We start from the raw sequence: 18,069 nt of genomic DNA on the forward strand, positions 1-18,069 counted from the left end.
TCAAAGTCTTTTTGGAAAAGTCGGTTTGTTAAGAAAAGCAAACATTACTGTACAACTCCAGATGTCACTTTTAGTCAAATATATTATTTCATTGATCTTCTCTAATATGGAGTAAAATTGAACAAACCCGTGTTTGTAAAAATGAACCTTCTGTAAAAGGTTCATTCTGTAAAAATGAACCTTCGCTTAATAACAGTGGAACGAAGTCAGGCATCTTTCTAGCGGTCTCATTTTTATATAATTTTCCATGCTCTGTAAAGAGTTACAGTCATGTTGAAAGCTGCGATTACTAGAAGTTTAATCCCACCAATGTTTCAGACACAGTATTTCAAGGGGTGATATACATCAATAAAGAACATTGTACTGGACATTTTTAAAGCATCATGCCAGAGAAAAGCCACATACAAGAAACATTTTGTAGAACAACTTAAAAATTATTCATGCCAGCTTGCAAAGATTTTCTGGACAGAAATCTCCTAACTCAGGCTTCTTCAACATTACCAAAGCATGGAGTCATCTTCCACTGGTTTTCAGCACAGTTGAACTGTTGACCTGCTTCTAGAGAATCATGAGCTTGAGTTCAGAAACTATTTGTTTTGCAGGATATGAAAAATCTTAGGGATCTCAGTAAACCAGTCAGCAGCCAAATACCTGCATTTGGGTTTATAGAGACTGCAGAATGACTAGAATTTGTACAACCATGCATTTTGAATGAACTGTCTTAAATTATTTTCCACTGCAAATGAAACATTCTTACTCATAGCACTGAAGTCGGCATGTACAACAAAATGCTTGGTTCAATATGCTGTGTCCTTGAGACTCAGCATAGAACTGGCATCAGCAAAGATATAAATTAGGATAGAGTCCAATGTGGGGAGAGAACAGAGATGCACAATGCTCTCTTCCAGGTCTTTCAAAGAAGGAAGAAAGGAGTAACACTTGCTAGCAGAACAGCATCTTGAGTATTGATCAGAGGAGAATATACAAAAATGGACTTCTATAGCAGATTTCATCAGTACTGGCTTGGAATTAAGCTAAAAAATTTAAAGCTGCTTCACCAAACAAAAATTTTCGAACAACAACAGGAAAATTTGGACTGCTGACTTTCCATCAGTTATGTATACGACTGAAGACATGGGTCTGAAACACAGGTGTAACTGTTGCCTCTTGCTTTGGATTTGGTAAATGGGATCTATGAAATCTAGACAGAAAACTCTATCCTGTTCACTTGAAGACTGATCCTCACTCAACAGAAAGAAAGCATCAGTATTGTATCACACAGTGATTACAGCTATTGCCTGTTGCCCTGAGACATTATGGTATCATAATTTGTGCAATTATCACCTCAGGCAGATCATGTAGCACACCCTCGGGAATGACGATTTAGGGAGCTGAGACGCACAGCTGATAAGTACTAAGGGTAGAGCAATCTAAAATGCCGAAGTTGTAAAATGCTGCCTGATCTATATGCTCAAAAGAGTCCATGTTTGCAGAAAGTTACTGGAAAGAAAAGATGGCCACTTGGTGAAGGAACAATGCTCAGGAGATCTGGATTCGGTTCTTAGATCTGCCAACACATGGCCTTAGCAACGTAATACGTTGCACTTTTTTGTCCATTTGTATAACAGAAATTTTCTCTCCCTCACAAAGTTTGAAGAAATATGCAAATGCAAGAGATTATTTACTCTGCACAGGCATACCTTAGTTGAGGATCACAGGCATAAACAGTTTGGTGCTGACATTCTTAACACTGCTTTTGCAAATTAGAGATGAAACTCTGAGCACAGATTCAGGCTGAGAATCAGACTAAAAGAAGTTCAAGGTAAATACGGCAGAACCTGCTGCTGTTACAGTTTTTTCCAAGCTTTATGCATTAATGATGTTAGAAGATAGGCTGAAACAAATTGTATATGTTTGGAAATACTGTAAATGCAGATGATGTACATTTTTTTCTACATTCTCATATTTACAGTCCATTGTAGTTGAAGGGTTATGCCAGATATGAGGGCTTACTTACTAAATGCACATTTAAAGCCTAGACTCCCTTAACCAAGAAGAAAATTGAACCATCAACAATTCACGTAGCACACCTGTAAAATCATGTTGTTGAGGCCATGGAGTCATCTATATATATTTTTGGACTTGAAATCTTCAAAACCAGATCTATGCTTCTTGGTGTGCATTCATGGTCTGGCCTATTTTCTTCCACAGAGCGATAAACCACAAATCCATTTGATTTCAGGTTGTTTTGCCAACCAGAAACTAAGTTATAATTGCATATACACAGTTTACAAGTTGGCTTACTCTGTTTTCAGCTATTGAACTTATTGAACTATTACGTGATGATTCCTATCCCCAAGTCTAACCTCAAAATTAAAGCTCTGAAGGTCAATTTGGCTTCCAATTAAAGATAACATTATTGCTCCATCACTAAAACAGACTACTTCCTATGAGATTTGGATTAACTAGGAAAATACATCCATAGCAAATCTTGAGCATAATGAAGTTACCTTGGACCAAAGTTTCTCCTTTTTACTGTCTATTAATTTTATGGTAGCTTACACAGCTTTGATGAATATAAGAGCAAAAATGGAAATTATTTATTGGTTTCTCCCCACCCCATCCCTCTCTCTTCTGATGGCTACTCCCACTAACATTTATCTTTACCCACTAACATTGTAGTCAATATTTTTACTGTTTGAAATGAATGGAAAAAATGTCTAGCGATTTAAAATAAAAGCCAAAACAGGAATTCTCCTGAACCACATTAATACTGAGGGATGTGAAGTCAATAATTAAATCAAGAAAAATTTACCATTACTGTATGTTTTATTTCCCATATTACTGTATTGTATCAAAAGCCATGCGCTAAGTGATCAAATTAATCTGAGGCATTTAGCGCAGGAACCACGTGGTAGCTTGCATAGCATTGGTTGTTTACCATAATTTGGACATGGCAAGTAGCCAGAGGACTCATCACAAATATATGGTTATTTATTTGCACTAATACAGCCTGCTTGCTGCACTACTTTATAAATATAACAAGCTTCAATAACAAAAAAGGCCACAAGTGCACAAAACAACTGATGAAAACAGCCCAAACCAACATGTAGAACCACTAACATCCCAAATCCCAAAGTGGTATTCTGAGTTCTTTTTCACTATCACTCAACAAATCCCCAAAGACTGGCTCAAGCTTAAAGTACTGTAGCATGTTTGTCTCCTTTGTTTAATCACATCTGAAACGGCATCTTCCAGAGTGGCACATCAGCTGAAAAAATTTAACTGTTCTGAAAACAGCATCGATCCATGTATTTTTATAAGGGCTGTAAGAGGTGTCTTTCTGTGAAAGGAAAAGGTGAGGGAGTGAATTCCATGTAAGTGGGAAGAAATGGGTAGATTTATTTTGGCAAGAAATAAATTCACTTAAAAATGTATTTCCTTCTTCTAACTCTTTCCATGAACTTAGATTCTTTACTCTTTGCCAAGTGCCACAAAAGAAATCCATAGAGGCCCATGGAATGTTTGAAGCCAAACAAAATAATCATTTTTGAATTAAAATTATATCTGCACAAAATGTTTTTTAAAAACTGAGCATGGTTCTTCCTGATTACCCAAATCACACAGGCTTTGGCTACAGCTCCCAAAGCAATCCTGCCACTGCTACTTCCCAGTCAGCCAGAGAGCTTTGAGCTGGATCCATCTACATTGTTTCCTTACTGTTAGCAAACTAAAGCCTGTTTGTTTTTAGAATGCAAACTAGGATGATTACACTTCTTAAATAGAGGAAACTAAAAAGTAAACCAGAAGAGAGATAAAAGGAATTCATAAGCGGTAATCTCTTTATCAGCTCTATTCTTGTAGGGAAACTCACTTCAAGACCTGAGTTCAGAAAACTGTGCTTGGCCCCATCTAGTCTTTAGAAAGCTTCTCCTTCCATCACCATGAATATTGGTGTTGTAACTTCCCTGAGCAGTGCTGGCTTGTGCCAACCCTCCTCTTCCTCCACTTCCCTCGGGCTGGAGCCACCCATCCCTGCACATCATCTGCAACTCCCAGAGTATCTCCTGCTTCCAAAATGCCCTGCTTGATCCTGGCATAGCTTTCTCAAAGGAGGGTAACACACGTGCTGCGGGAAAAAAGAGAGATGCCTTTTGTCAAATATTCCCGTAACTTCTGAAGTCAAACCCCAAGTAATTCAACACATTTTATGGCACAGTTTTCCTAAGACAACTGTGTAATCAAAGATGGAAGGACAGGAACCTGACCCTCTGCTGGGAAACATCATGCTTCTGGACCACCAGAGCACATTTTCACTTTTTTGAACAGACAAATTTTAGGTGAGTGGAGCGGGTATGGAATTAGGCTCTTCAATAAGAGTAATTCCCCCTGATGGGATCTCACTAGGGATCCTCAATAGCTCATCTGAAACCTCTGCTGCACAAATCATCGTCATCACAAGGTCTGTTGTATGCTAATGAAGAACACTGACTTCACTGTTCAGTTATTCAAGATTAAATGACATGATTTACAATCGGAAAATGCAGCTAGAGGTTACAGATCCTGAGGCTGCTGGAATAAAGCAATGGCAAGAGACTGATGTTTGGATTTTGCATTCAGCGAGGATAACTGTTTAAGGATAAACACTGGGAATAGGTTACAGAATATTTTCTCTGTATGTAAAATAACTGCATGACCTTCAGTGTCACAATCATTTACTACTTCAGTCTTTTGCAATATACTAATACTGTTAAAAAATAATGGTCAAATACTTAATTTTTAATAGGCACAGATATTTTTCTGTTAGAGAAAGATCATCACAATAAATTGGTAAGCAAAATATTCTTTTACGCTCTTCTAATGAAAAATAACAGAATGTCTTTCAAGTAAGATTTTATGAAGTATTCAGTCATTGCCTGAATATATGGATCCAGAGCTCCACCATAAATTCATCTATTTCCAGAGGTTTAAGCTCCACAAAAATGTTTACTGGATAAGAGGGCTGACACAACCTTATCCACAGTAGCACAAATAACACTAGTTAATTACATTAGAAGATATGCTGTCATTTTAGAATTTGCATATACAGAAGGTTTATTAATAATGATTACTAATTCTCACTTATCAAGCATTTCCTTGACAAATTCTATGTCTTTTGGAAATAAGGAAATGAAGGCAAAATAAAGGAGGGACAGGATATCGAATTTCCAGCTCTAAGCAAGGAACAATACAACTTCTGCAGTAGCAGCTAAATCTTCAGAAACACCCAGGTTATCACACTGAGGGATTTTATTAGCCAGCAGTGGAAATACATGGGTAACATCTGTGATTTTTGGACAGTGGACATGTGCCAAACCTTCACAAAAGCATAAGACATCCTGGAAAGGGAGAAGGAGGAAAGAAAGAAACTTAAACTGCCAAAGTGCCAATAATGTTTGCAAACTAAAGCCAGTGTAGCAGACAGCAGGACTGCTGAGGAAATTCAAGGCAACAGTCAGAACAGTCAGTGACCTTCCTAAATTATTCACAATATGTCATTTCTTTGCAGCCTGAAAACTTACTTGAAACTCACAATCAAAATTTGAATCGCACTTCTGGTTTTGTATAAATAAAAACTATTTCTCCATGACCCATTAAGCCTAATTTGAATCCTGCTATGGAACTTTCCTAATTAACCCATTGGGTATTTTCTTGTGCTTTATTTAAAGTACTATTGACGTTTGCTTTAGTGCATCCACACATGGGAGCACCAATCAGACTCTTTGTTTGTATGACATGCCAGGTTTAAGGAACAGCAAAATAACCATATACGTCGGCTTTCAGCAAAACATTTTTACCTCTTGGGGAAGATGTATCTAAAGTTAACCTACTGATAATCCCAGTAACTCAATTTACTATGTTAAATCTGTAGAAATTGAGATGCTAAAGATCAAAAGAAATGAGGACATGCACTAGCCTGAATTTTAGGTGCACCATTTCCAGTAAGATAGTACATAAGTAAGTTAACCTAATGCCTCCCTTTCCTTTACAACAATGGGTTTGAACAATTTCCCCACTATAAAGTGTCCCCAAACCTTTGGTTATTCAAAAAAATCATAATTCTACTTTCTCACCACCATGTATTTGCACTTTCAATTCAGCGTTACTGGAATCTGTGACTGGAAAATATTGCAAATAACTTAAAGACTCTTTCTCCCTCAGGTTTACCAATTTATACTTTTTTTACTAATTATCAAATACTAGCATCTTCATAAATATATTTTACTGAGATACACATCCAACTTTCAAAACACAAGCGCTGCGCCAAACATGTAAAGCATTTTATCACGTCAGTTATAAGACAATTTGTTACCATTTCATTCTTTTTTACTAGCTCCAAAATTCAATCTAAGGTTTCTCTGCCTTAAAGACATGATTACTTTAGATTTCTAGAAGTGGGATTTTTTCTATTCTTCATATTTAAATTAAGTTCCCTTGAGATGGAAGAAAAGCAAGAAATTTTTATCAAGAGACTAATAATATAACCAGTGAAAAATCTGAGCATTTTTATATTGCGTTTATAAATCACACTAGCAGTAACCAAACTGTTTAAATAATATATAGAGTTTAACTATAACATACTTCTTGGCATAAGTAATTTTAGTGCTTTTTAATGTAACAAATCACTCAGAAAATATTCTCAGTTAATCATTAACGTACTCAAGCCTAGAGAGAGGTATATGTATCGTTCATTTCAAAATCTGGTAGGAATGGCTGAGTCATAAACCTCACATTGTGTGCCAATTGATTTACAATTTCCTAGGGATGTTTGGGTACCCTGACAAAGTATCAATTTATCTCTGCATTATAAGCCACTATCTGCAGATAGAATAGCATGTAATTAAACTCAGGAGCAGGAATTAATTAAAATATACATGTCTGAGAGTGTGTGGATGTATAGTTGTGTTTATTATTATAGAAACACTAAAAAAAATCCGCTAGTATGAATATGGGTGAAATTAGCTTCTTCCATATCATCAGTATTTGCTATCATGGTTATCACAAAGCCAGAAGACAAAAGATTCATAGTAGTGACTAGACAAAGATACTGGGGGCAAGAAGGTATAATTTTGGGCTGTGACTGAGTCAGCAGCAATGCTGAATGGATTTCACGGTCTCATTCTGCACTCAATGGTTCATTCTGAACATTAAGCCACCATCTGCTCCTGCATACCCCGAACTACAAAATCTCTAGGTTCTTGTGAAGCAGCAGCTCTGCAATATTTAGAGGGCTTGGAGCTTGTCTTTGTACTTTGTTCCCTCCTACAAAGGAGCCACAAGAAGGGTTACACAGTATATATAGTTCAGAGATATTTTCTGAACAATAAGGTGGAATCCACTCAGAGCATTCAGTGTGAGAAGGGGCCAGAGCTCAGAGAGCTCAAACCAGACACACCATATTGTCAGCCTCAGTTACGTGACATGACATTTTAATTAGAAGGCGTCAAAGCTGTTAAATTTGTCTCAAGACCCTGTGCTGAACTTTCCTGGATTAACCATCATAACGTAAAGTTGAATTGGCTGTTGTTTTTCAGTCCCCTCTCTCATTTTCATATTGGAAACACTTCTCTACTTGCATTATTACCACCCTATAACTTTAAGGAGTTTTTCTTAAAATTTCAGGTATCATCTCTATTCTTCTTGTTCATTCAGTGACAAATTCCTGTTCACCTGATGTAGTTATTGCACTAGAAAGGTACAGATCTTTGTGAAAATCATTATTAGAAGTACAAGTATATTGAGACAATTACCTTTTTTTATTTTGTAAATTTGCTTCTTTGTTGAGTGCCAAGTCATTTACTTGTAGCATTTTAAGACAATGGAAATACTGGAGGCCTTAGATTTATCAAGGCTGACATGCCAGATTTATGTGCAAGTTTTTAACAGTGGCAAACACCCTCATTCAACACACTGTGTAGTTTTTACGCTACTGTATAAAATTAATTGACTTACTCTAAGGGTGTTCTGTGATGAGGTCTTCTGTAATCAAGATTTGAGATGAAATAGTGGGTATGAAAAAGCTGAAAAGTGCCCGCTAGCTTCAGTTTATTTTTTAGGCCCAAGCTACTTAGATTATCAATTAGCTTGAACAGACTATTTCTTCTTCAGATGTTTAAATATTAAAAAGGCCAAAGTCCACAGAAAATGTAGATTAAAGCCAAAACAAATGTCTTCCATATAAATATGAAAAAGATTAGCACAGCCATTGCAAAAATAGTATAACCTAATCCATGTGTAATATTGATTATTTAATCTTCTTGCAATAGTCTTTACACCTTAACCACACATTTCAGTTCAGGAGAAAAGCAAGAGTAGTTCCATCAATGTCTTTTGCTTAGAGAAGTGTTTCCACTATCTACAGAGAAGCAGGACAGAAGCAAGACATACTTGGAAGCAGAATTGCACTTCATACCGGACTATGCTAAGACAGAGTACAGTTAAGCAGCCTGCAAAATTAGTTCAAGAAGCAATATTTCTCCAGTATTTTAGTATTTCTAGTGTATATCTTTTCAAATAAAGTGATGGCTCCTTAATACGCTCCTTTGTCATCTACTGAATGGGAACCCTGGTGAACTTCAAAAAATGTCGTATGTAAGAAGAAATTCACTAAAATACACAGATGTTTTGTAGGAAATTTTATCTGATTGATTCCAGGCTGATAATAATCCAAAACTGGGCATTCTTTGCATCACACCCATCGATAACTTTTGTGCTCCCTAACATCTAGGACATCTGCCCGCATATAAAACATCCGTTTCTCTATACTGTGCTAAACTTTCCACTATGATTCCCTTCATCTGTTACTGAAAAATATAATTAATTTGCATTGTAAGTTCTAGTGGACAGGAATGTTTGTCTTGATTTTATTTTAAAGCATCAGGGACAAATGTGGCTACCATGGATTTGGAGAAGGCTGAGGTTCTTAATGACTTCTTTGCCTCAGTCTTCACCAGCAAATGCTCTGACCACACCACGAAAGTCTTGGAAAGCAAATGCAGGGACTGTGAGAATGAAGACCTTAGGCCCACTGTAGGAGAGGATCAGGTTCAAGACCATCTTAAGAACCTGAACGTCCACAAGTCCATGGGACCTGATGAAATCCATCCATGGGGCCTGAAGGAGCTGGCGAATGAAGTTGCTAAGCCACTGTCCATCATATTCGAAAAATCCTGGCAGTCAGGTGAAGTTCCCGATGACTGGAAGAAGGGTAATATAACTCCCATTTTCAAGAAGGGGAAGGTGGAAGACCTGGGGAACTACAGACCAGTCAGTCTCACCTCTGTGCCTGGCAAAATCTTGGAACAGTTTCTCCTGGAAAACATGCTAAGGCACATGAAAAACAACGAGGTGGTTGGTGACAGCCAACATGGCTTCACTAAGGGGAAATCCTGCCTGACCAATTTGGTGGCCTTCTATGATGGAGCCACGGAACTGATGGACAGGGGCAGATCAGTTGACGTCATCTACCTGGACTTGTGCAAAGCGTTCGACACTGTCCCGCATGACATCCTTGTCTCTAAATTGGAGAGACATCAATTTGATAGATGGACCACTCGGTGGATAAAAAACTGGCTCGATGGCCGCACGCAAAGAGTTGTGGTAAATGGCTCGATGTCCAGTTGGAAACCTGTAACGAGTGGTGTCCCTCAGGGATCGGTGTTGGGACCGGTCTTGTTCAACATCTTTGTCGGCGACATGGACAGTGGGATGGAGTGCGCCCTCAGCAAGTTTGCCGACGACACCGATGCCAACCTTATGAAGTTTAACCAAGCCAAGTGTAAGGTCCTACACCTGGGTCGGGGCAATCCCAGGCACTGCTACAGGTTGGGCGGAGAACAGATTCAGAGCAGCCCTGCAGAGAAGGACTTAGGGGTGTTGGTTGACGAAAAGCTTAACATGAGCCGGCAGTGTGCGCTTGCAGCCCAGAAAGCCAACTGTATCCTGGGCTGCATCAAAAGAAGCGTGACCAGCAGGTCGAAGGAGGTGATCCTGCCCCTCTACTCTGCTCTCGTGAGACCTCACTTGGAGTACTGTGTACAGTTCTGGTGTCCTCAACATAAAAAGGACATGGAGCTGTTGAAGCAAGTCCAGAGGAGGGCCACGAGGATGATAAGCGGGCTGGAGCACCTCCCGTATGAAGACAGGCTGAGAGAGTTGGGGCTGTTCAGCCTGGAGAAGAGAAGGCTGCGTGGAGACCTCATAGCAGCCTTCCAGTATCTGAAGGGGGTCTACAAGGATGCTGGGGAGGGACTCTTCCTTAGGGACTGTAGTGGTAGGACAAGGGGTAATGGGTTCAAACTTAAACAGGGCAAGTTTAGATTAGATATAAGGAAGAAGTTCTTTACAGTGAGGGTGGTGAAGCACTGGAATGGGTTGCCCAGGGAGGTTGTGGATGCTCCATCCCTGGCGGTGTTCAAGGCCAGGTTGGACAGAGCCTTGAACCACGTGGTTTAGGGCAAGGTGTCCCTGCCCATGGCAGGGGGGTTGGAACTAGATGATCTTAAGGTCCTTTCCAACCCTTACGATTCTATGATTCTATGACTTACCAATAAATATTACAACCTTAGGTTCACATGGTCAGTGGCACTATGATAACTGGAGGCACAATGTTGTGGTTTAAGCCCAGCTCGTAACTCAGAACTATGCAGCTGCTCTCTCACTTTCCTCCTTTTTCCTCCTGCTCCAGTGGGATGGGCCAGAGAATCAAAAGAGTGTAAACCCCATGGGTTGAGATAAGAACAGTCCAGTAACTAAAGTATAATACAAAACTAGTACTCCTGATACTAATAATGACAAGGGAAATAACAAGAGGAGAGAATATAAAACTAAAAAGGGAAGGGGGGAAATAACCAATAAACAAGAGTGATGCACAATACAATTGCTCACCACCTGCCGACCGATACCCAGCCCGACTCGAGCAGCGATCTGGGCCTTCTGGGTGACTCCCCCCACTTTATATACTGGGCATGACATGCTGTGGTATGAAACACCCCTTTGGGTAGTTTGGGTCAGGTGTCCTGTCTCTGCTTCCTCTCGGCTTCCTGTGCCCCTCCTCACTGGCAGATCATGAGACTGAAAAGTCCTTGAGGGGCTAAGAATTACTTAACAACAACTAAAACACTGGTGTGCTGTCTGCATTTTTCTCAGACTAAACCCAAAACACAGCACTGTACCAGCTATTAAGAAAGAGAGAAATAATTGTTACAGCTGAACCCAGGACACAGAAGAAGGGTGTTAGTTGAATTATTCTGATCCTTTCATCTCACCCAACTGAGACACCAGTATTTTTATTGAGATGATATGACATGCTTATAAAGACAAATCTTTCAACTGTCATCTTTCCTCCTTGGCTAGAAAAGCTTACTCATATTAACTGTGAATTTCCCCACCCCTCAAGTCACATCTATGACTCCAACAAGCCAGTCACTTTGCCCACGTTGTTCAAAAGTCAGCTATTAATTTCAGTGTGATTGAAGGATACACTCTAGATATCTCATGGGACTCTCATGACCTTGTTATATTAGCCCTTCAAATGGATATAAATTTTATTCCATGGTTCAACAGACATGGGTTCTATTCTTGGTTCTGTGATGTGAATCTATGAAAAAAAAAAACAACCCACACCACTCTGAGGGCCATGATATTCCAAAATAGAAGCGTTAAGGAAGGCTTTAAATCTCTGTGCGCTCCTGAAGAAGTGGCCAGCAAATCATCCTTGAATCTTCCTACCATGAATCAGAACTCGAATAGGAGGCACATTTTTTTGGACCATCTACACTACCGAGTAAAATTGACTCAGAAGATCCTCCAGGTAAAAGTGGCCACACTGATGCACTCTTGTCTGTTGGAGTGTGCTGTGTGTTGTGTGTGGGACAAACCCTGTTGTATCCCAGAGAGTACAACCCTGTATGTGAATGGCCCTGGCACTCTGGGCAGCTTTTAGCTGTCTTTAGCTCTGCTGGAATGACAGCTACATAAGGGGAAATCCACTAGTTTTTACAGATAACATCAGGGCTTTTAATAAATATTTTTTGTTTGTCTTTGGAATGTAAGTCACTTGAAGCATGTATTCTGGAGAGACAAAGCATCCACAACACAGCTCTCACAGTCAATAGTCTAGCTAAACCTACAAGATGAAATGAAATTCTAAGCCAGACTTGGTTTCAGTTTAAATCAATACCTCCTGAATTCAACAATAAAAATCCTAGTCTTAGAGGGAGCAGTTTTAGGTTAACACTATTAAGTTTCTTTCTGCATGTTTTTCAAAAACATGCACAAGTACCTCTCTCCAAGCACATTTATAGATTTTGTCTACAGGGGTGCATCTTAATATCAGGGAAAAATTCTGTTTAAAGGTGAATGGAAATGACAGGACAGATATCCTAAAGACTTTCCTCTTCTGCTGCCTTACACGCTGCAAAACACACGCATCCTAGGGACAAAGGATTTATTACAAGCTAAAGAGGAACATTTTTGTGGGTGCCCTTTGACAAAAGGTACCAGCACTATACTGGACAGGGACAAAATAGTACAATTTAGCCTATTGTATTCTTGCAAAAGAAAAGGTCAAACTGGGGATTGAGTTTTTATGGCTCAGCTCAGAGGAAGGATTAGGTAGGAAAGGTTGTTGATACCCACTGAACAATACCCACAGTTGCCTTTTGCGCTGTATTAATTTTCAGCAATGGAACAGCAGCCAGGAGAATTATGAAAGGACAGCTGGACCCCCAAATAGCTGACATCTATAAGATCCAGGTGATTGCCTAACAGGGATCATAGACATGCACGAAACATGTTATAAGATAAAATCCTTCCTGAACCTGACCAATTGGTGTGCCATTTTGCCCTATCATCATCAAACAGTGCTAGATAGCCAGATGTGTATCTTGCGAAAAACTGTTGGAAGAGCTCATGCTGACTGAAGGATATGGTCTGAGGACTCAAATGTCTATGGGGCTTCTGTAGACACTTTAGGATAATGCTCTACTGAGGTCCTTGTTTCTTATAAAAGATAGAAATCACTAATTTGTAATTAAAAAACCTAAACAAACCCTAGCTAATCAGAGACATTCAAATGTACAAACTCTGGGAATGCAGAGGCACAGTTGAGTTACCTAACTGTAACCTGGAAGAGATTACAGCAAAGTAGGTAGCTTACAGCTGATAATTCAAGGCAGTAAGAAGAACAAGAAAAAAACAATGGGAAACTAACCATCTGTTAATTAAATCTGTGAGGAAATACCCATGCTGAATACCATCTTTGACTGGTTTTCAATCTATACATAAAGTCAAGAAGTCACTGGACTTCATATGCTCAGGAAGGCTTCGTGTTCCAGTCTGTTATTTTGAGGCTGTAAATTCCAAACTAATGTATAGCTCTGAAGCCTGGTTTAGGACATTTCAGAAATGCTTTAGCTTTTTTAGCGAATGTGAGACAGAAAACACAGTAAAAATTGGAAGAGGAAGGAAGATGGGGAGGAGAGGCACAAGAAAGGGTTCCCACAGGCAGGACCAGGCAATAAACTTCTTCAGAGACCTGCTGTCTGACATAGGAATATGTTTTGAATGGATTCTCTAGAAAGATAAAGTAGAAAAGTAGCTGAAGACAAATCCATAGTCATCACACATAGACCAATCTTCCTTCAAAAATCAGTTTCTTGAGATGTCTCAGCTTGAAAACACCAGCAGTGGACACAGCCCAAATTACAACTGATTCTCATAAATCATAGCCCAAGAATACCAGAAGGGAAACATAGTAAGATGCTTAATAACCTTAGGAAGCATACTTGTTTATGCATTTGTCTTGTTTCAAGCAATGAGATGTTTTAAATATCTGTTATTTGCCATACAATATTTTGCCTTCTCTGTTTCAGAAATTTGAGTCCCATTCTTAAATGTTCAGCATGCATGATGGCTTATTTCCTAATCTACCCATGAAAGAAACTCAGAATATGTTTATATTTATCCTTTTTTTTTTTTTTTTTTTTGTAGGGAGAGGAAGAAAAGAAGGGTAATCACAGCATTGTCTCTAAAGCAGTTTCATGCTTTCCTTATAGGCATTATTAGATTAATCTGATAACTTTAAAACAAATTTTGCCATCAGTGATGGTCCAAAGACATTTTCAATTATAACCTTCCAATATTGTGCATCTCATGATTATGACTTAGTAGATGGCGGAACCATGCAGTAAAAGCCTTCATTGAGGAACTTTTCTCATAACAGTGCTAAACATTTTCACAAAGAGTGATTCAAAACAGAAATTTACCTATCAAATGGCATCCTTAGTCTTTTGCTATTGTCACTAAAGATGGTTTATTTTTTTGCTGCTACATTTTTTCCCTGTCAAGAAAATAACATTTAATTCTTTTGAAGTACATGAATAATATCAAACTTTATACCACATTGGGCTATTTTTTCTAGCAAGACTAGGATCCAACCTTAAATGCCTTTGCCTCAGCAAAATAACTCTCAAAGTGTTCTGTGGTTGTTTTTCTTACTGCTACAAGTTTTTTTCAGTGTTAAATTAACTGAATGGCCTTTGTGAACAAAATCAGTATAACAAGTTGTATTTTTCCTGCCAGCATGTTGGCCTTCTTACTTGTGGAGTCTAAGAAGGCTTGTGCTCAGGCTTTCTTTTTTATCTTCTACCAGGCACAGGCTTATACCATGGTTGTTACTCAGTCTATTCCCACCTTTCTCCTTGAAAGGCTTGAGCTGTATGTTAGCAGCTCTACCTGATGGATTCTCATTAAGCTGCAGCTTTTGTAAAGGTTTCACTGCAACTGCCATTTATCTCACAACTGAAAGGGTACTCTTCCTGTAAGACAGGTGGATTTTAAGCACCCTTTTTCTGTCTCTAGTGTTTTCACTCACAGTATCTGCTACAAGTTTTTAGCAAGTAAGTTATTAGGAGCACTCATCAAACAGAGGGATATACTGGGGTCTACAAAGAGTCTTAAAAATCCAGGGTTGGATACACGAAGGTGCAGGGAGATCTAAACTCTTCGGTGTCAACAGAATTTGAGGACACTTGGTGTATCACAGAATCTGGTTCCTAATGCAGCTCAGACCGAAAACGCATTACTGCTCATCCCAGAATAGGTGGAAACAAATCCTGTGCCTGGCTGGTATGGCTTCAGTCTGTATTTTAAGCAAAAACCAGAAACTAATGATTTCCTACAGAACTGTAAAACCACAGAGAAAAAGCAAAGTGAGCCGGTATCCCTTGTCTGGAGCCCAATGACATCCTCTAAGAAATTAGAATCAATTTGCAAATCCTGGTGGGTTTTTTGTTGATTTTTTTTTTTTTTTTTTTTTTTTGTAAATCCCACAAGCAAGTTAAAATCATGGGAGAAAATTCAAGCAATAAACGGGCGTTTGAATTTTAGCTTATGAATAGAAAGTACAGTGCCAGCCTGCTAACATCACCTGCAGCTCTTTGACTCTTTCTACAATATACTTTTTAAAGCATAGGAGGTCCTCCGAGTTTAAATGTTTGAAAAACACAGACCTTCCACTGTTATTCATGGAAATATAATGGTCCCAGAGAATTCAAACATCCTTTATGCATTTTCCATCTGTAACTATAACCCTGCTGCTCTCAGTATGTTTGAAAGGTGCTACTGGTATCTTCAGGTCTCCATGTTTTAAACACAAGTAATTTCCCAGAAGATGGCAAAATCTTTCTCCCAGTAAAGGAACCGTTAAATGCAATCACTGCAGCATAAACTAAACAAACAACCACCCTTTCTTTATCAAGTTATTTAATATAACATGCTTCTGTGAAGCTTTACACAAATTAAGGAAGCGCATGTGCACACAGATATAAATACATGTGATTGTGTGACCACGCGTAAGGGTATTATCATTCTGTACTGGTGCCCATCTCAAACCCAGATGCTGAAGCTCTCCAGAGATACAATATAGCTGCAGAGATTCAGTTGTGGAAATGAGTGCAGTTCAATAGCCATTATCTGTGGCAGGGTTAAGATGACGATGCAAAACCCCTGACAACCTCTCATCTTTCTGATGTGATAGCACATGATTCCTGTTCACAAGGAGCCCTAGAATAACCACTATTATATTACAAATGCACTGATAGAGAACAGCCAGCAGAGTTGTTTATAACACAAATAACAAGCCTAATATATTCATGGCAAATAATTTGGGAGATACAGCATACAAATACACCCGACTGAAATCAATGATCCAGCTGAAGCTGGAAATCATCTCAGGGATCACAACCACAAACTTGCAAAGGTTTATGCATGTGCCTTATTTTACAAAATGCTAGTATTTCCCTTTGGCTTCAATGGAAATATTCACTGTATCAAATCACACAGATGTCTAAATCAGTGCTGGATAAGTTCCCAAAAGCTGAACAAAGCAGCTACCAAGATGGACTAATTATATAGTCCAGAATAGACAATTCCAAAAGCCAAAAAAAATCATTTTGTAAGAAAATGCTTGAAACTTCATCCAGAATTTGAGCATGAACAGCATCTACCCATATTAATACTCTGCAGAAATACAGATTTTTACATTGTTCACCTAAACCTGTTTGCTGCAGTATTCAGAATTGATCTAAAAATTTGCAGTGCCCTTCCCCTTTTTTACCTTCTTTTCCCCGTATATGACCAGTGATAGATGAGATACGGTAAAGAATAACTGCTTGCATTTAAAATGCACATTTTCAAATGACAGGCTTTATTTTGGGGGTACAAGTCATACCTCCATCTGCACATGAATTGCTGGTGCAAATATTAACATTTGAATTGAAAATTACTTGATTTATGAGTATGTGCCAGGTTGCTAGCTATGAAAGTGCTGAATCCATATCTTAGTTCCAAGGGTAGGCAAATTCACTGAATCTGTATCTTAGCCAGGAAACGTGTTCCTTAAATATCTGTAACCGTTGATGGGGAGCTGCAATTCCAAAAGGCTAGAGATGGCTTATTCTAAAGTAGATAAAATGGAGGCTTCGTGCACAGGTTTGTTATAAGCAATATTTTGGCACTGGTTTTAACTTTTTTAATTCTAGGAAAAAAGAAAATTAGATTAAAAAGGCAGGTTCAGAAATACAGGCATTCTCCATTCTAGAAAAAGCACACAGACTGACCTCTTATTGTAATGTAGTTCAGTTGCAACGGACTTGTCTTCGGTTTTAATCTGCCATTTACAACCTCACCTTCTACAGTCACACACTTTGGAGCTGAGGCAATGACACTTAATTTGCATCATTTATTAAAGACAGAAAACTTTTGCTAACTCTCCTGAAGTCACAGAGCCAGGGTAAGAGTCTACTGAAATGCAATGAAAAGGACAAAATGGGACATTAAGCCTGTAAAAAATGAAACCAACTGCACAGTGGCAGGAAGGTAAAGAAGTGTATGTCTCTCTGAAGAGAGAAATGTAAAAAAGCACATTCATGTATCAGCAGATCACGAAGTGTCTGAGACCTACATGTACACCGAAGTAAAAAACAGATCTGTGATGATTTAAGTTGTGTTTTGGTTTTCAGTCAAAACTGTTCTTGCAGTCAGTTCTGGATGCCCACATAGAATTATCATCTATCCATCATGCTAACATGAACACCCTGATAACTGGCGAAACTAAATACCCCAACACAACTCTCTAGGCTGCCACCCAACAAGACTTACTTTACAGTTTTGATTCAAGGGGGCACAGGAAAGAGTATAACTTCCAGCAGTCCTCAGGACACAGCAGCAACCTTCCTCAAAAGAGTGGGAACAGGGAAAGATCAGGTTATCTTTCCCTGGTATCCTGATACCTGAAAGAACAGGTGTCAGGATACCACAGCATTGCCATGAATACTGAAAATCACCAGGGAAAGAACACAAACCATATTCAGACTTTTACTGTCACAGGCACATAGTCAGTCTAAACTCTTCTATAAACACCTTTCTAATTAGCCTTCCAAAGAAAAAGTAATGATTAAGAACATTTATCCAAACTTAATAAGATTATATATGTTTGTTTCAAATATTACATTAAGAAATGTTGACCAT

Source organism: Strigops habroptila, chromosome 13, assembly GCF_004027225.2.
Source record: "Strigops habroptila isolate Jane chromosome 13, bStrHab1.2.pri, whole genome shotgun sequence".
Taxonomy (NCBI): Eukaryota; Metazoa; Chordata; class Aves; order Psittaciformes; family Psittacidae; genus Strigops; species Strigops habroptila.